Source organism: Castor canadensis, chromosome 12 (assembly GCF_047511655.1).
Source record: "Castor canadensis chromosome 12, mCasCan1.hap1v2, whole genome shotgun sequence".
Lineage (NCBI taxonomy): Eukaryota > Metazoa > Chordata > Mammalia > Rodentia > Castoridae > Castor > Castor canadensis.
Window position 1 is genome coordinate 108,417,538 of NC_133397.1, and position 19,917 is coordinate 108,437,454.

Consider the following 19,917-nt stretch of genomic DNA (forward strand, 5'->3'; position numbering starts at 1 on the left):
AGTAGTGTATATGACCCCACCTAGATGGACCCAGGCCTGGTCTCCCACTTCCCAGCTACTGCTCTTCACACACCTCCAAGGTACTGCTCTCCACTCAGAGTGGCTCTTGGTCCGGTCAGCTCTTCTCCTTGGATTCTTTTCCAGGACCAAACCAGGACAGCACCAAAGTTGCAATGGGGCCTTCTGATCCCCTGTGAGTACATCTGTGTCCCTCCCCATTCCTCCCTCTCCAACCCAAGAACAGCTCACCCACTTCAGCTCTTTAAGGTCTTTCCTCAGCAGACCTGTTCTGAGAAACTCCATGACATTTCTTGATCCCTTTCCTTCCCTTCCCTTCATCCTGGCCTCCATTCTTCAAGGAGGTGTTGTGTCTGGAGATGCTGCCTTCTCAGAGGTCTTTACCCCTCTCCTCGTCCAGCCAACTCTGCTCAGTTTCTCCCTCATCATTTGAATTTTATTAATTTGGATCTTCTCCCTCTTTCTTTATTTCTTTGTTAATGGGTTTGTCAATCTCATCTATCTTTTCAAAGAACAACTTTTTCATTTCATCCATTCTGTGTTTTGTTTCTTTTTTTTAGTCTCCATTTCATAAGTTTATTATTTCGTTCCACCTGCTAATCTTAGATTTGGCTTGCTCTTGTTTATCTAAGTTGCTGAGTGTTATTTACGAGGCCAAACAATAAATTTTATTTCTTCATATAAAAAGTGTATATATTTCTGGGACACCGTGTGATGGTTTGATATATGTGGCTAATCTCACTGTTTGGACTCGTAGGACAATTGGATCCTCTCAGTTGATTATTTTTTCCACCAACCATGTGGAGAAAAAGTATACAATGCTCAGAAGACTAATGAAGAATTAGGGGAGTCAGGCCATGGACCAATAGTGGATCATGGAGCCAGTCAGGTATACACAGCCTTGGTAGCCAAACATAACACAACTTGCCAGCCTTTTTTTTTTCAATTTCTTCTTACTTCAACTTGGCAGTCTTTTATCCAATTCATCAAGCACATTAGCTAGAAATAATTGATACAAATCAAACTATGGCTTTAAACTGCTAGTGGTAGAATTTAGACATGATAAGTTTTTTTAAAAAAAATAAAGAAAAGAAGATAAAGTGACCTAGGAAACTTGGAATTGCTGGAACTATAACTGCAGAAGATAATGGAACTCAATTTGGAAAAAAAAAAAAGAGAGAAAGAGAAAAACCTATATTTGAAGATGACACGATCTTATATAGAGAAAGCTGTAAAGAATTTACACAAAATCTAAGAGAACTAATAAGCTCAGCAAGATTGCAGGAGACAAGATCATGATACAGAAATTAGTTGTGACAATAATTTGAAAATAAAATTAAGAAAACAATTCCATGTTCAATAGCATGAGAAAGAATAAAATACTTTGGAATCTAATAAAAAGAAGTTTCCAACTTGTACACTGAAATCTGAGAACATGCTTACGGAAGTTAAGGAGGACATAAATAACTGGAAAGGCATTGCAATAGTTTGCATGTGCTAGAAGCTTGGTCCCCAGTGTGGCCAGGTTGCAGTGCTGGATCCATTAAGAGGTGGGACCTATCTGGACACCAGTGGCTCACGCCTGTAATCCTAGCTTCTCACGAGGCAGAGATCAGAAATATCACAGTTCAAAGCCAGCCCGGGCAAACTGTTAGTGAGACCCTATCTGGAAAACACCCTTCACAAAAATAGGGCCAGTGGAATGGTTCAAGGTGTAGGCCCTGAGTTCAAGCCCCAGTACTCGGAGGGGGGGGAAAAAAAAGAAAGAGTTGGGACGTAGTGGCAGGTGATTAGGTCATGGAGACATCTTGGGATTAACAGTGGTGTCAAGAGGTTAGTTTGCTAGGACATGCGAGAGTGGGTTATTAGGAAATGACATCATCCCATGTGCTTAGCCCCTTATACATGTGTCTGCTTCCGTTTCTGCTTCTCCACCATGCTGTCATGCAGCCAATGGGCACTGTGACCATTGGACCCTCTTTTTGGACCCTCTTGCCACCAGAATCATGAGCCAAATAAACCTCTTTTCCCCCTAAGGTACCCAGCCTCAGGAGGTTATGTGTGTAGCTCAGTGGTGGAGCACTTGCTAACATCCATGAAGCTTGGATTTGATCCTTAGCACCACATACATAAAAAGTACCCAGCTGCAGGTATTTTGTTATAGTAAAACATAGCTGCTACTTTAACCAATTGCGGCTGCAGCTCTTTCACCAAGTAAGCTGGATAAAGCATGCTTTTCCTTCTTGAGATTTTACATTTCAGAAGTACTTGTTTCTGACGCTTTTTGCCATGATTTCATCTTGCAAACCTGAATTTTATTTGGAGTACGCCCAGTTCATGTTTAAATGACAGTTCCTTAACAAGAGAAAGAAAAATTCTGCTTCATTTTTCCTCTGTTACCAGAAACCACAATGGGTGTACATATGTTAAATATATTCTTACAAATGTCCAGGTCATGTTTACCAGCTGGAATTCTCTTACTTACTGTGTGGGTGTTTTGCATTGAGATATTTGATCAAGACATTAATATGAGTGAAAGGTCGTTGACTGAAGACGAATTTGAGATCCACTAAAATTAATTATGTTTGTCCTTCTGGGGGCTGTGGAAGCTTCATATTATCCTTGGATATCATTAGACGTCTTAGCTCTTGAAGTACAACTTTAATGCTATGTGAATTGTGCCACTTTGCTAACTTTGCTCCGTGCATCCACCTGAAAGAGGAGGAAGAGTATAATTAACTTCCAAGTTTAAAGTACTGTGGAACCACAGCAGATGTAGTGGAACTCGCCTGTAATCCTGGAAGTCAGGAGGCAGAGGCAGGAGGATCACAAGTTTGAGGTCAGCCTGGGCTACAGGCAGTCTCAAAAACAAAAATGAAAAGAAAGTATTATGGAACCAACTCTTAAAAAATACTTTAATAAGATTGTAATACTAGGAAATTACAAATTCAAAAAATATTCTATGAAATACAGGTTCATAATACTATAACACTTAGGAAAATATTCCTTCTTTAATAGGAATTTGCTAAAAATCTTGGGGGGGGGGTGTTGTATGTGAACTTTTCTGTATTTTCCAATAAACATGTAGTGAACTTTGGTCATCAGACCAATGGAATAGAATAAAAGACCCACATAGCTAAGCCATCTGATTCTCAATGACAAACATTTTTTTGGTGGTGACAGTGGCATTAGGTTTTAAACATCCGGGCCTTGCACTTGCTAGGCAGGCAATCTACCACTAGAGCTGCACACAGCTCCAGCCATCTGATTCTCTACAAAGGAGCCAAAACACATACTATGGAGAAAAGACAGCCTCTTTGACAACTCATGGTGGAAAAACTGGATATCCACATGTAGAAGAGAAAACTACATCCTTTTCTCTCACCCTGCACAAAAATCAATACAAAATGTATCAAAGAATTTAATGTAAAACTTGAAACTCTGAAACTACTACAGTAAAGCTTGGGGAAAACACTAGGTAGAGGCAATGAAATAGGACTCCAATAGCCCAGGAAATAGGAGTGAGAACTTGCAAATGGGACTGCATAAAATTAAAAAACTTCTGCATAGCAAAGGAAACAACAGAATGAAGAGATAGCCTACATATGAAAGAAAATCTTTACCACTTACTTGACAGGGGACTAGTATCCAGAAAACATAAAGAACACAAAAGTTAAAAACCAAAAAAAACAAATAATCCAATCAATCAACAAATAGGCAGATGAAGTGAATGGACTGTTCTAAAAGAAGTGCAAATGGTCAATAAATACATGAGAAAATGCTCAGCATCCTTAGCTGTCAGAGAAATGCAAATGAGAGGTACACACCATGTTACCTCATTCACAGTGGTGTTCATAATGAAGAAACAAACGACAAAGCTGGCAAGCACTGGGAGCGGTGGCCCTCATATACCACTGGTAGAAATGTAAATTAGTGCAGCCACTGTAGAAATCAGTATGAAGGTTACCTGAAAAAAACAAATACAGAACTGCCAAATATAGATCTCACTAAGCCATCCCTGGTATATACTCAGCATAAAAAGAGATATGTACATAGAAAGAAATATTCAGAATAATCACAACAACCAAGTTTTAGAATCAGCCTAGATGCCCATAAATGGATGAATGGATAAAGAAAATGTGATATATATACACAATTCAACCATAAAACAGAACTAAATTATGTCATTTGCAGGAAAATGGATGGAACTTGTTGGAGATTATTATGGGAAGTGAAATAAGCCAGACTTGGAAAGACAATAGTGATTTTTCTCATCTGCAGAAGCTGGATTAAAAGAAAACTTGGATATGAATCTATGCAGCTACACCCACCTGATTTTTGACAAAGATGCCCAAAACATACAATGAAAAATGACGTCCTCTTCCACAAATGTTGCTGGGAAAACTGGATATCTGTATGCAGAAAACTGACAGTAGATCCATGCCTTTCACCCTGTACAAATATCAACTCAAAGTGGATTAAGGACCTTAATATAAGACCTGAAACTTTCAAGCTAGGGTAGGAAAGAGCAGGGAACACACTGGAACTTAGAGGCATAGGCAATGACTTCCTAAATAGAACTCAAGTGGCTCAGAAACTAAGAGAAAGGATTGACAAATGGTACTACATGGAACTAAAAAGAAACCTCTTGCAATTGCTTTAAGTGCAGCAGGGAGGGGGTTGAGGAGGAGAGATGGTGGGGGTGATCTAACCAATGTACAATGCAAGCCTATTTGGAACTGTCACAATGAATCCCCCTTGTACAACAAATATATTCTAATAAAGAATTTTAATAAAACATTTTTCTAGAGTGAAATCATTAAGTAGCATCAGTAAGAGGTTGAGTGAAAACTGTCGTTAATCATGAGTGTTGCAATCTGGTTCTTAGGAAACAAACAGATGGAGACTAGAATGCAGGAAGTTTATTTGGGGTGCCCTTGGGACCAGTGGGAGAGCCGAGAAAGGCCTCTCGGATCCCCAAAGCAGCCTGGGGCTGGAATGACACTTTGGAGTTATTCTGAACTGGAGTGGGGAGACTGGGCCTTTGCAAACCCCATCAAACAGCCACTGGGCCTGTGCTACTCTTGGTAAAGTGGGCAGGGATGGAGCTGAGTTCCCAGCTGTCCACCTTTGGGGGAAACTGGGGACATGAGTATTTCAGTCCTGGAGGTAAGCGAGCTGGGCAGCAACCCACAGCAGCCATGACAGCATAAAGTGGCCATGGGAAAGGTATGATGGAAGGAGGCTATCCAGAACCTTTCTACCCAGGAATACTCAGCTAAGATCTTCAAGTTCAGTCAGGTAAGTAAACTCAGACCTTTTGGCAGTACTGGAGTTTAAACTCAGGACCTCAACACTTGCTAGGCAGGTGCTCTTACTGCTTGAGTCACTCTACCAGCTTTTTTTTTTTTTTTTTTTGTGATGGGTACTTTTGAGACAGGGTCTCACGGACTATTTCCCCGGGCTGGATTTGAACCACAATCCTCCTTATATCTGCCTCCTGAGTAGCTAGGATTACAGGCATAAGCCACAAGTGTCCACCAGTACGGTCTCAAATTTGCCCAGCCCAGACTGGACCATGATCTTCTTTTTTAAGCTTCCCACTGTCATGACAGTTACAGGCCACCACATCTAGCTTGTTTCCATTGAGAATGGGGTCTTGCAAACTTTTTTGCCATGGATGGCCTCCAACCACCATCCTCCTGATCTCAGCCTCCCATGTAGCTTGGGATGACAGGTGCACACCACTATGCCCAGCAATTGTTGAGATGGAGCATTGCTAATTAGGCCCTAGGCTGACCTTGAACCATGACCCTCCCAATCTCAGCCTCCCCAGTAGCTAGGATTACAGGTGTGAGCCACCTGAGGAAATAAACCTCAGCAAGCCTGTGGTTGCTGGGAAAACTGGAACCTGAAAGGTTAGGAAACTGGAAGACAGGAAATGACTGTGATCCAGAGTCAAAGCCACAGGCTCTGAAGGGCTGAGACCCTGAGCCAGGCTCCCTCTTCCTACGTACCTCACCAGGAGGCTCCAGGGCAGCTTTCTATCCCCCAACCTTAGAATTCCCAGCACCCACCCAGGGGATACACACAAAACAGTCAAAAAAGCAGTCAGCCAAGTCAAGAACTATCATGTGTTATCTAACTGGTTCTCCATTTTTCCATGAGCTCAGAGTGCCTCGTCTAAGGAGACCAGAGAGGGCATCTTGTAAGATGGATCATGACGCAGTCCTCAAAAAGGTGCTGTTCAGAGATAGTTTCAGCAGCCTGAGTGAGAGGACAGCTCAGCTTCCACAGGCCTGAGGTTGGAGCGCAGCAGGTGCCAACTTGTTAACAGACAGGAGACTGACATCCTCTCCCAGCTCAGGCCTTCCTCTTCCTGGACACTGAGCTCCAGGCTGCCTTCCCTGGTCCCCTGCTGTAGGGAGACTGAGACATGTGAACACCCAAAACATCTAGGTCAGAGCCAGCTCACAGTGCATCTGCTCTGAGGAGCCTGAGGAGGACCAGAGTGGTCCTAACCACAATGGTCACTGCCATCATAACTATAGAGCACTCACTGCGTACCAGGCAATATTAAGGGCTTTGTACAATGATTCATTTAATGTTTACACCCTGTGCTGTGAGCACCAGTGACTCTGTTTTACAACAGACTTGTAGCTGCAAGCAGTCAACAGCACACAGAGGAGGTCAGTGAATATAAACTCAGACTGTGGTTCTCAGCCCTGCCTGGCTTTGGGAAAACGGTCAGGGCGGGCTCCGAGTCCATGCAGAATTGATTTTTGACAGCAGAGGGCGCCAATGTCTAGGAAAAGCTTCTTGCCACAGCAAACCCAGATACAATTGGTGCAAGGGAACATAAATGCCAAAGCCAGCAAATGATCCCTTGTGCCTTATAGCTTCGGAAAGGAACTCAAAATTAACCTGGTCATAATGCAGGCAGCTCAGACCTAGATTTAGTGAATGTTAGATCCCAGCTGTTTGAGCCTCCTTATCTGCAGTCCCAGAACTCAACAAATGTCCCATGGGGAAAACCAGGCTTGCCTTGGGGACTCCTCTGGTTTCTAGTGTGTCACACTAACTGCATGGGATGGCCACAACCTCTGTTTCCTCTTTCCATCAGAAGAGTCAAATACCCCAGGGAAGGAAGTGAGAAGGGGTGGGCTCAGGCCTCCTGTTCAGCCCTCTCTTGCTTGTTTCTTACACTGTTCTCCCCGTCTTTAAGAACTCCATTGTTACAATGTATTGCTTTCTTCTGTTATTGCAGTAACATGGTGGTGACCTGTTGCAACTTTCTGTAATCACCCGGAAATGAAAATCCAGGTTACACTTCCCTTTCCACATTTGTGAAAGGATGAAGATTATGTAAACATTAAATGAAGAGGAGGACACAGGGGGCACATAGTAAAGCGTGGCTTTTGTCTACCTCTGAAGGGACATGCAGGGACGGGAGGCCATGTGGACCCGGCTGAGAGTGCTGACCTCCATCAGTTGCTCAAATTAGAATTCCAGCCAGACTTTGAATGAGTTGCTTAGCCTCTCCTAGCCTCAGTGTCCTCCTCCAATGAGAAGTATGAGGATGAAGTGACATAACGTCCTATCTTACCTCTGAGCTTGGCTCTTGATAAGTACTTAGTGATAATTAATAGCACATCACATTTTATGTACTATTTGAAATAAAGGAAGGTACATTAAGGGATTATAGCATTTGGAGAATGCCTATAAATGACCAAATATTATAATGAATATCAAAAAGTTATGAATATTGATAAAGGTTTCTTAGATTTTTACATCCATTTAGTATTTTCCCAATTGTTTTGACAGTCATTATCTCTATATCCTCCACCACCAGGCAATATTTAGCAGAACATATTTTCTCCCCATTTTAAAGATGAGGCGCTGGATGCAGGTGGCTCACACGTATAATCCTAGCTACTCGGGAGGCAGAGATCAGAAGGATCAAGGTTCAAAGCCAGCCCTGGCCAAAAAAAAAAAAAAAATCACACAAAAAAAAAGGGCTGGTGGAGTGGCTCAAGGTGTTGGCCCTGAGTTCAAATCCCAGTACTGGAAAAAAAATAATAATAATAAAGATGAGAAAACTAAGTTTTAAAGACATTAAATGAATCAGCTAATGTTCACCCAGCTACTTAGGAGAAGAAACAGTAAAAGAATTACTCTTCATAACCCTAATTCTTGCCTGCAAGGATATAATAATCCTAATCATTGAGTGATGTCATTGGGGGAATATTATCCAGTGGTATAATATGGAAATCAGATAAGGATACAATAGGAAATCATGTTAGCAAAATCCATGATTGTATGTTTGATTGAACCATCAGCCATCATACTACAGAACCCTAAAGAAAATAGAGGAAACACAGAAATCATGAAAGAGGAAGGCGAGGAACACAAGCTCATATGACAAGTTCCGACCACTTTTTCCAAAATGTATTCATTCCACCAAAATGTTTGTACTAACATCAAGTTCTGTGTTAGAATGCAGTCATAGACAAAAGCCTACCTCCTTCACTCATGGAGCTTATCATCAAGCAAGGGAAACAATGATCAAGTAACCCACACATAGGTATAGGTATATAGAGTTGTCCCTCAGTATCTATGGGAAATTAGTTCCAGGATCCCTGGGAATACAAAAATGTGCAGATGCTCAGGCCCCTAATGTACAGTGGCATTGCATTTGCATATAACTACACATCCTGTCATATACTTTAAATCATCTTTGGAGTATTTATACCTAACACAACATACTGTTGTGTACTGTTTTTGGGGGGGTAGGGAAATGAGAAGGAACGAAAATCTACGTGTATCCAGTATAGACACAACTGTTTTCAGGTATTTTCAATCCATGGTTGAATCCATGATGTGAGATCTATGTACATAGAAGGCTGATGGTAATTGATGGAAAACTGAGGTGGTGTTGTGATGTGTACGTGGAGAGCCCCAAGAGTTGGCAAGGGCACCTGAAGGGCAACTCAAGGAATGGAACACTGCAGACTAAGGGACAATGTGTGAAATCCCTGGTGAGCATGGAATGCCTCAGGAAGGGAAAAGAAGCAAGTGAGCTTCAAGAGTCATAGAGAAGGTGGGTAGGAAGGTGGCATAAGAGTCCACCAATGGCCAATCCAGCCTGGGCCTTGAAGACTGTGGTTGGCTTTGGGGTCTTAGTCTAAGAGAAATGGGAAACCATTTGCTATGGTTAAATGTTTGTATCCCTCAAAATTCATATGCTAAAACCTAATTACCAGTGTGGTCATATGAAGAGGTAGAGATTGTAGGAGGTAGTTGGGTTATGAGTGAGGAGCCCTCATGAATGGGCTTAGTACCCTTCTAAAAGAGGTCCCTGAGACCCAGCATGTGGGGACACAGGTAGGAGGCACCATCTATAAACCAGGAAACAGGACCCTCATCTGACACCAACTGTTGATCGTGGACTTCCAGTCTCTACAACTGTGAGAAATAAATGTCTGTTGTGCACACAGTTTATGGCATTTTGTTATGGCCATCAAATGGGCTGAGATGCCATTAAAGAGCCTTAAATGGGGGAAGAAGCCAAGAATAAGACTAAGGAAAGAGAGATGAGACAGCTTTCCTGGGATGCTTTGGTTATAAGCAACAGTAACAGGGTCTGGTTTACTTCAGGAAAAAACTAATTTATTAGATGTCATAGCACCAGAAGCAAGGCCTTAAGAAAGGCAGGAACAAAGGCAGGGCCAAAGACACAATAGCCAGGACTGACTTGCCACATCAGAATGAATTGGCTCCAAGTATACTCCATATCTAGGTCACTCCTCCCAAGATTCAGTTTCCCCAGAGATGAACCTGATGGGCTCAGCTTGTCTCACTGGTCCAATTCACTACAGCCAGAAGGCAACACAGCCAAACTGACAGTATCTTAGTAAGATAGCTTGCAAGGGAAGGGATTTTCCCTCAAAGGGAAATCAATAAAGGAGTTGACTGACAGTCCCAAAAAAAGTGGAAAGAAGTTCTGGGTAGACAGACAGAGAATAATCCATCAGGGGCTGGAAGTATAGCTCAGTGGTGGAGTACTTGCCTCAGATGCCCAAAGGTCTTGAGTTCTATCCCCAACATGGCAAGAAAAAAAAAAAACCATGAAGTGTCTACTGTAGACTCTGAAGCAAAGCTAGGGTCATTGGGTACAAACTGGGTAGACCTGTGGTTTTACCCAGGCAGCAAATTATTTTGGGCTGCAACTTGTCAAAGCTGGCAAGCCATGTGGAGGTTTGGGAGTTGGGAAACAGACAAAGAACTTACCTACCAGATGGTACCTCAAATGAAGTCACATGTCATAAAACCCTACCTCCACCCCGACCTCATTGTCTGACTCATCTGTAGCTCTCAGAGAGAGAGAAAGCAACACTAAATACACAAGCCACCAAAAGTAGTAAGAGGTGGCAGAGGAAACTGAACAGGAATTTGTGCATTCCATAAAAATAATGCAGAGACTTACACCTCCAAGGATGAAGGCTGACCTGGAGCATTCCCCTCCCTAGGGAGGATAAATAAAGGGATGCATATTACATATAAATGGGTTTCTGGGTATGCAGAACAAAATACCAGAAAAATGAGTCATGGAGTCTGCAGACAGGACTATAGGACCTTTTCTTTGAAAAGATCTGTCTGTTCAAATAGCATGGTGGCTTCCCTCCTTGACTGGCAAACTTAGCTCAAAAAAATGCTGATTCAACACATAATTTCTCACAGGAAGAACATTTCAATTGTGGGTTGCATTATCTTAAGAAATCCATAGTTGTTAAATCAAGTACACATTGCAAAAGCAGCAAAGCAAAATTGCACAAGAAAGCAGGGTGTGCTGGTACACACACGTGTAATCCCAGTAGTTGGAAGGCAGAGGCAGGAAGATTTCAAGTTTGAGGCTAGCCTGGGCTACATAGGAGACCCTGCCTTATAAAAAAGAAAAATTGCCCAGTGCTAGACTTTGGGGTAGGACAAGGAGCCTTCATCTGCCTCCTTACTAATTACTTTCAGTAGAACAGACCTCAAGTTGCTTAATGCAGTTCTGAGCCCTAGCTCAACTGTTTCTGACATTTTCTTTCCTTTTCATGGAAAATTTCTTCCACTGCGCTTAGATGAAAAACTGTTGGATGCAATGAGCATCATTGATTGTAAGGATAAGAGCCCAGAGATGATGGGAGATGTGTCAAATCTTCAAAACACCACTGCCAAAATCAAGAAATGTCTATTTTGCAGAAAGCCAGCTATTTACAAACACGTCATTTCCATGGGAAGCAAGCTGGTGAATTTACAGTGAGAACCTGAGTGTAAGAGCAAGTGCAGGAAAAACTGCACAGGTTCCTTAAAGAGACCAAGCACAGTAGCTTCCTCACTGTGGGGCTCAGGTCCTCACTTTTCCATTTAAAACCATCTCACACCAGCTCTGGGACCAATCTACAGAAGCACAGCCTTTGAACTAGATCCCCACCTTCCTGCATCATCCAAACTCCTTGGCCCAAGTTCCCTCAATTTTTAGTTACTTCCATATTTCCTTGATGATTTTTTTAATCTTATCTGGGCATAATTAAATTGCCTTATTTTCTTTACCACATTGTAAGAAATATTACCGATACTGCCCAAATATTTTCTGTGTTTGCTAATATAAACACCTAACTGACAAACTTTAATATATTAATCATGGACCACCCAAAATCATCTTGTATGGCCCCTGGCAATTCTGCACTTCAGGAATCACACGTGAGCCTGCTAAAACAACCTCTCTTATTCCCACTTCATTCTCTACTTTCTTTTAGTGAAGCACTTGTCAATGACATTGTAATTTTTGTGTTATTATTTAAGTGACAGTGACGGTGGCTTTCATTAGCCCACACACTCTGCATGAGCAGATGTCTTCTTCAGTATCCTTGATGCCTAGTACAATGCCTGGCTCATAGTAGTAGGTACTCACGATCTAATGAAGCCAGACCTCTGGGATTTTTAAATCAAGCATTATCGTCTGTCTTGGGCAACTTACTCAATTCCTCTATTTATCAGTCTCCCTATTTTAAAATGGTACTCGCCCATGGGGATGTTTTGAGTATTAAATTAATTAATAACTGAAATGAGCTTAAACCAAAGTCCTTCACAATTCAGTGCTCAATGAATTCCATTATTCCTGTCAAAAAAGTACACACAGTTATTTTGACCTTTCTGGGCCTCTAATGACTATTGTAATGGTCCAGGCAAAAGATAATGAGTGAGGCTTGCAGACATGTGATAGATACCAGCTTAGCATCATAGGCCCGATATCTGAAGAGATGGGAGAGACACAAGAGTCAAGGAGGATCAAGTCCACATGGGGGAACTGGAGTGTCTCAGAGTTCAAGACCACTGCCAGATCAGCTCAAAGCTGCATCAGAAATCAGGGAGTTGATTAGCAGTGCTCAAAATCCAGGAAAAGAGGCTGAGCCTCAAAGAGTGCAGAAGCAAGAACCAACGACAAGTCAGGTGCCAGTGGCTCATACCTGCAATCTTAGGTACTCAGAAGACAGAGAGCAGGAGGATTAGTGTTTGAGGCCAACCAGGAGGAAAAAGTTCAAGAAATCCTACCTCCATAGAAAAAGGTGGGCATGGTATCACAGGTGTGTCATCCTCAAACTTATGGGGATCATGACCCAGGTCCACCGGGGCAAAAAGTGAGATCCTATCTCAGAAATACCCAGAGCCAAAAGGACTGGAGACATGACTCAAGAGGTAGAACACCGGCCTAGCAAGTGCAAAGCCCTAAGTTCAAACTCCAGTACTGCCAAAACCTGGTCAAATCCAAGGGGAGCTTCCAAACCACAAGGAGCTAAGGAGGCAATGAGCAGAGTCACAAGCACTGTGACAGGGCAAATCTCACCTGAGGTGGGGTGCTCCATGAATTCTCCCTGCTTGTAAATGATAACAAACTTGAGTGACAATAAATTGGTTTCTGCAAAACTAAAGGTCTTTCGAGGCTAGATGAGAAAGAAGAAATACCATCAGTGTGAGTAAATGGGAGTGTTTCGTGTTCCCACCTCACAGGTTGAGCTCGAACAAGTTGGAAGAAGCTCAGTGAGAAATCTGGGCTCCAGGGTGCTGGCCCTGTCTTCACTGCCAGACGGCCCCTGATGTCCTGGGGTTTCAGTCTCTCCAGCTATTCCATGTGAGATTGGAATGCTTGACCTTTGGGGTCACTTCCAGCCCTTAAAAGAGTCTTAAAGCTGAGCACTGGTGTCTCACACCTGTAATGCTAGCTACTCAGGAGGCAGAGATCAGGAGGATTGAGGTTTGAAGCCAGCCAAGGCAAATAGTTCTTAAGACACTAATCTCAAAAATACCCATCATAAAAAAGAACTGGTGGAGGGGCTCAAGAAGTAGAGTGCCATTCACAATAACCAAGTTATGGAAACAAGCCAAGATGCCCCAGCACTGACGAATGGATTAAGAAAATGTGGTATCTATACACAATGGAATTTTATGCAGCCATGAAGAAGAACGAAATGTTATCATTTGCTGGTAAATGGATGGAATTGGAGAACATCATTCTGAGTGAGGTTAGCCTGGCCCAAAAGACCAAAAATCGTATGTTCTCCCTCCTATGTGGACATTAGATCAAGGGCAAACACAACAAGGGGATTGGACTATGAGCACATGATAAAAGCGAGAGCACACAAGGGAGGGGTGAGGATAGGTAAGACACCTAAAAAATTAGCTAGCATTTGTTGCCCTTAACGCAGAGAAACTAAAGCAGATACCTTAAAGCAACTGAGGCCAATAGGAAAAGGGGAACAGATACTAGAGAAAAGGTTAGATCAAAAAGAATTAACCTAGAAGGTAACACCCACGCACAGGAAATCAATGTGAGTCAATGCCCTGTATAGCTATCCTTATCTCAACCAGCAAAACCCCTTGTTCCTTCCTATTATTTCTTATACTCTCTCTACAACAAAATTAGAAATAAGGGCAAAATAGTTTCTGCTGGGTATTGAGGGGGGGGAGGGGATGGAGTGGGTGGTAAGGGAGGGGGTGGGGGGCAGGGGGGAGAAATGAACCAAGCCTTGTACGCACATATGAATAATAAAAGAAAAATGAAAAAAAAAAAAAGAAGTAGAGTGCCTACCTAGCAAGCATGTAAGCCCTGACTCCAAGGCCCAGTAGTGCCAAAAAAAAGTCTTAAAAGTTTTTCTAGTTAGTTCCTTCAAGGCATCACCCCTAAATTTCACTAAACTTCCAGATACAACATCATAAGTTCAAGTTTAGTGTCATTTGGTTCCAGGATCCATCAACCCTTGCAAATACCAAACTCCACAGATGTGTCAAGTCCCTAGTAAAATGGCATAGTGTCAGCATACAATCTATGCAATCTTCCTGGCTACTTTAGCTCATCTTTAAACTACTTATAATACCCCATGCAAGTAAATGCTATACAAATAACTGTTATACTGTGTTTTCTCAGGGAGTGACATAAAAATGTTAACACAGATACAATCTCTTAAAAAATGTTTTTGATCTGTTGTTGGTTGAACCTGCAGATGCAGAACCCATGGATACAGAGGGTGAACTGTACTGGTTGTTTCTGTTTGTTTGTTTTGTTGGTTAAATGATTGTAGATAACTCCTTTCACCCTATGGTAAGTTTCTTGGTATCTTCCGATGGACAAAGGTTCTTCATTTTCACATAACTCTTTAAGGTGAATGGGAATTTTAGGAACTAACTTAAGAAAATTTTCCCATCTGGAAGTCATATCCAGATGGGATATCCACTTTCCTGTATTGCCTTCTGATAAGTTGGCCATTATCATCTAACAAAGCCACCCAACTCAGTGACTGAAAACAAAAACCATTTAGTATTCTCCCTCACAGCTCAGGCTGGCTTATCAAATTGAGCTCACTTAATCTGGCTGGGCTCCACCCCAGGCTGGGTTTGGCTCACAGCCTAACTAGGACACTTATCTCCTCACCTCTCATCTTCCTTCTGATGGTAAGGGCAGAGAGGAAGAGGACATGAAGAGCTGTGCAAAGCCCATGGAGACCTAGGCTCATATTGGCATGCTGTCATTTTCACAAAAGCAAGTCTCAGAGCCAAAACTTAAGTCAAGAGAGGAAAGATGTACACTTCCCTTTTGTGAGTGATACTTCAAAGTCACATAGGAAAAGACATGAGCACAGAGAGAACTGGGGCCAATAAAGCAATAATCCGTATTATTACGAGCTTTACAGTTTCACTTTCATTGTAAGGCAACACTTCACATGGGGTGATTTTGTGTGTGGTGTGAGGTTGGGATTAATTTCTTCCCCTGTGGATAGCTGAATGCCTTTTTTTTTTTTTTTAAAACATTTCCCCTCATTACACAGAAGGGGTATTTCCATCATGAATTAAGGAACTACATACTGGGTTCTCTTCTCTCTTGATTCAATTGTCTCTCTCAGAGCCCAGACTGCACTGTCTTAAATGCTGTAGCTACAAATAAACCTCAATGTTTAGTAGATTAAGTCTTTCCATCGCCTTCTTCTTCAAGTACTGTCTTGGCTGTCCTGGATCCTTTGCATGTCTGTGTAAAAATTTCAGAATCAGCTATCACATGCCACCAAAAAAATCTAAAAGCGAAACCTTTGTAGAAATTTTTTACTGGAAATGCATTAAATCTATGCATAAATCAGAAGGAAGTGATATTCTTAAAACATGGATTCTACACTGTGAGTATAATGTATCTATCCACTCATTACTTAATACAGATTTTAAATCTTTCCTGTAAAGGCTTTACATATGATTTCGACATACTAGGTAGTTTATACTATTTTAAACTATAACCTTTCAAATTTTAGTTTTTATTTATTGTTGTTATAAGGAAAACACATTCTTACATTTATTTTTATTTCTAGCAAATTCATAAACACCCTTATTAATTCTAATAATTTATCATTGTCTGTAGAAAATCAAAATGAACAAACAATATGATTACCTACAAGTAATAACAATTTTATTTCTTTCATTCTAAACCTTACACATTAAATTTCTTTCTTTTGATCTATTGGTCTATCTGGTGCAATAATGAAGTGGTAACACAAATCTGTCTTGTTCCTCAATGTTTACCTAACATTAATGAACTCCCTTCTATACCTAGTTCCTAAGAATTCTTTTTTACTACAAGTAGATGTTGAATTTTATCAAATTTTTTCTGTATCTGCTGAACGGTCATAGCATTTCTTCTTTAATCTATGAATGTGCTTGATCATATTGATTAATTTTAAGCTGTTAACCAACATCGTACTTGTGTGGTATTAATAAGCTTTTTATGTATTACTGCTTTGATTTTTGTTTGCTTATTTATTTGCTTGTTATTATTTTGTAGAAGATTGTTGCATTGGTTTGTAAATTAAATTGACTTGTAATTTTCTTGAAAAAAAACTCGGAGTTGGTGACATGCCTGTAATCCCAGCACTTAGGATACTGAGCCTGGGCTATTTGGCAAGGCTCTGTCTCAAAAAAAAGTTTTTTCCCTTAAAAATAACTAAAGCAATACAAGGGGGCATGGCTCAAATGGCAGAGCACCTGTGTAGAAGGTCAAGGCCCGGGGTTCAAACCCTAGTACTGCCAAAAATAAATATACATACTTTTAAAGTATGCACTAGTATATTCTTTCCATTACTTAAAAGTATATTTCTTAATTTCCAAATACATTGAGATTTTTCTAATGGTCTTTGCCTAATTTCATTTTTGGTTTTGTATCTGTCTGTAATTTCTAGCCTTTGCAGTTGGTAGAGGTGTGTTAATGGCGCAGTGAACGGTTATTTTTGTAAATGGCCTTTTGTAAACAAGCTTGCAAAGGCTGTATATTCTGAAGCTCTAGAGTATGCTGCTGTCCATTACTTATTCATGCATGCCAAACCATGCCCAAAACTTAGTGGCTTAAAACTATGACGAGGCTTACTGGCTTACAGTTTTTCTGTGAATGCTGGCCGGACTCACTCTGCATTTGCATTTGCTAGGTTGGCTCGAGGCTCGCTGGTCATCACCAGACTTCCTCACATCTGGCAAGCATCCGGCAGTCTGAATTCCCTTTCTCTAGCTGGCTTGGTTTTCTCCAGTCAGCTAAGGCCTGGATCCCAGGATCATTCTTTGTCACTTTTGTGATACGCTACTGTCATAATAAGAGAAGATTTTGCAGCCTGTATTCATAGGGTAGAGAAATCGACTCCACTTCTTGTTGGGAGGAAATTTGTGGCCATTATCAATCAACCATAAGAGATACATAATTTTTTTTCTCTGTTTTCAATCCACCATCTCTTCATTTTGACAGTACTGGAACTCAGAGCCTCGCACTTGCGCTCTACTTGCTTAAGCCATACCCCTAACCTTTTTGCTCCAGTTACTTTGTAAATAAGGTCTTCTTTCTACCTAGATCAGCCCAGATCTCAGTCCTCCTACTTCAAACCTCCCACTGTCACTGGATGACACGTGTACTATGCCAAGCTGTTTTCCATTGAGGTGGGGTCTTGCCAACTCTTCTGCCCAGGTTGACCAGGAACCATGATCCTCCCAATCTCAGCTTCCCTCATAGCTTGGGATGACAGGCGCACACCACCATGCTCACCTATTGGTTGAGATGGGGTCTTGCTAACTTTTGGCCTGGGCTGGCCTCAAATCACAATCCTCCCATTCTCAGCCTCTCAGGTAACTAGAATTACAGGTGTGAGCCACGGTGACCTGGCTGATCACCGTCTTACCGTCTACTTTCAATTTATCCTGCCTGTCCTGGGTTTCTTTTGTGTTCTCCAATGGTTAATTTCATTTAGCCATCAACTAATTGGTGTTCAGACATTTAGTCAAACATCATTCTGGGATATCTGTGATGCTATTCTTGGATTACATTAACATTCAAATCATAAGACTGAATAAAGTAGATTGCCTTTCTAGAGGTAGGTCAACAAAATGCTGACCCTCCAGTGAATAATGGTGAACTCCTTCTGCCTGACTGCTCAGACATCATTTTTTTTTTTCTCTGTACAGGATCTGAAACATCAGTTCTTTGGGGGCCTCAAGCCTCCCAGATTTGATTTATATCATCAGCTCTCCTGGTTCTCAAACTATTAGACCCAAACTAGAACTTTCGTGGGTCTCCAGCTTACAGACTACAAATCTTGGGACTTCCCATCCTCTATAATCACATGCCAATTCTTTATAACAGATCTCTTACACAAACAGTGACTAATGCAGACAATCTTGTATCTTGCTTTATAATGTAAAGGCACCTGGGACCAGGCATGTGGCCCATACCTGTAATCCCAACTACTCAAGCAGCAGAGATAGGAAAATGATAGTCCAAGCCTGGCTCAGGAAAACATACAAGACCCTATTTGAAAAACAAACTAGAAGAAAACGGATAGGGTGTGCCTCAAGTGGTAAAATGTGTGCCTAGCAAGCATGAGACCCTGAGTTCAAATCCCAGTACTGCCAAAAACAGAAAAAGAATGTAAAGAGACTTGAATACCTATAATTTTGCTTTTAGCCTTTGGAGCCTGTTGGCACTTAAAGACAAAAAGAAAGTCACACTGGAATTATGCCAGATTATTTTTCTGTAATTTTTAAACAGACTTTCTGATTCGGGTGATTCAAATAGGGATCTTCTATGAGGCAGAATAAATATTCACACTTGGAACTCAGAAATGGATGAGCTATATTCTTTTCTTTCCCCACCAATCAAAGTGAAAGCAAAAATAGACTAGTTGTTTCCAAGGGTCCTACAGAAAAAGTCCTTATGCTTTAAGCTTGCTCTGTTCTGTGTGTTGCATGTCTTCCCAAGCAGGTCTGCAGTCCTTCCTCTCACCATGAAATACGAGAAGCCGAAAAGTGACAAAAGAAAGTCATTACTGTCTGAACGCTGCTAGGAAAACATCGTTAGAGCCCAGTGACCATGGAGATGGTTTGTAATCAGCAAACCAAAGCCCTCGCTTTCCTTCGTTCGCTGGGCATCCAAGAAATGGCTGGTTTACAAACCCTGGGCCAAAGCAACAACTGCATAGCAACAAGATTCATACACTGAAAACTCAGCAGGCAAACACTGCTCATGTCCTGCTTATCAAAACCAAACTTACCATAGCAGGCACACCAGGCTTCCTCTCGAGCAGACGGGCAGATCTGATATTCTTGATTAAAACCAAAACACTGGATGAAATATGGAAGTGTTTAAAACACACACACACTGCTGAGCTATCACAAAAGGAAGAGAATCTACCACGGCCAAAATGAACTGAAAGCAAGAACCTATTGACGTGAACAGGTGACAAAGCCACCTTTTGTCTCAAGTTTCTGTTTTGACAGCTGCAGGGGCACGGCATTTGTGAAGTTAAGCCTGAAATGCCTCTCAAATAGCCTTAGGAGCCCCCATCAAACCTGGGGCGCCCCCTCTCAGGAACCACACTCAAGAAATAAACCCACTGTATGAAAGAGGACTAGGAAATGCACGTGTTGATCTTAGCGTCTGGGTGGGGGATCTCCCCTGGGACGACGTAACCAGGCCTGCTTTCCAGTGGGTTTATGGTCTGAGTCCACACCTTGGAAGCACTCTGTGATGATGTGCAGGAGAAAAGTATTTCCTACCTACAGGAGCAAAACTTCCACTGAGGACTCAAACACCTCCCACAGTTTTTCTAAGAAAATGAGCAGCTTTACAGATCTTAAAAAAAAAAAAAAAATACATGGCCTGAGACTCTAAAACAACAGGAGAAAATTCTGCAGGTAGCAAAATCAAATCACAGCACTCAGGTGTTCGGTGTAGGGGACACAGGATGCAGCTCCATTCTTGCCTCTCTTCCCGTTTCCTCATGTAAGCCCTGAGTGTCTGCTTCTCAGTCCCTTTCCAGTTCTTTAGGGACCCTGCTCTTG

The 19,917-nt window shown here is 41.7% G+C and overlaps 1 long non-coding RNA gene across 2 annotated transcripts; it reads right to left on the reverse strand.

Annotated features, from left to right (window-relative positions):
• Positions 1-2,509: 2,509 nt before the first annotated feature.
• Positions 2,510-19,663, reverse strand: LOC141414917 (uncharacterized). Of its 2 annotated transcripts, none has more exons than XR_012439905.1 (3): positions 19,128-19,663; positions 3,846-3,985; positions 2,510-2,730 (listed from the first exon to the last, which is right to left on the reverse strand). It is a non-coding gene; the product is annotated as an uncharacterized lncRNA (long non-coding RNA). The 2 variants fall into 2 exon arrangements; XR_012439906.1 differs by lacking the exon at positions 19,128-19,663 and adding an exon at positions 4,350-5,216.
• Positions 19,664-19,917: the final 254 nt, after the last annotated feature.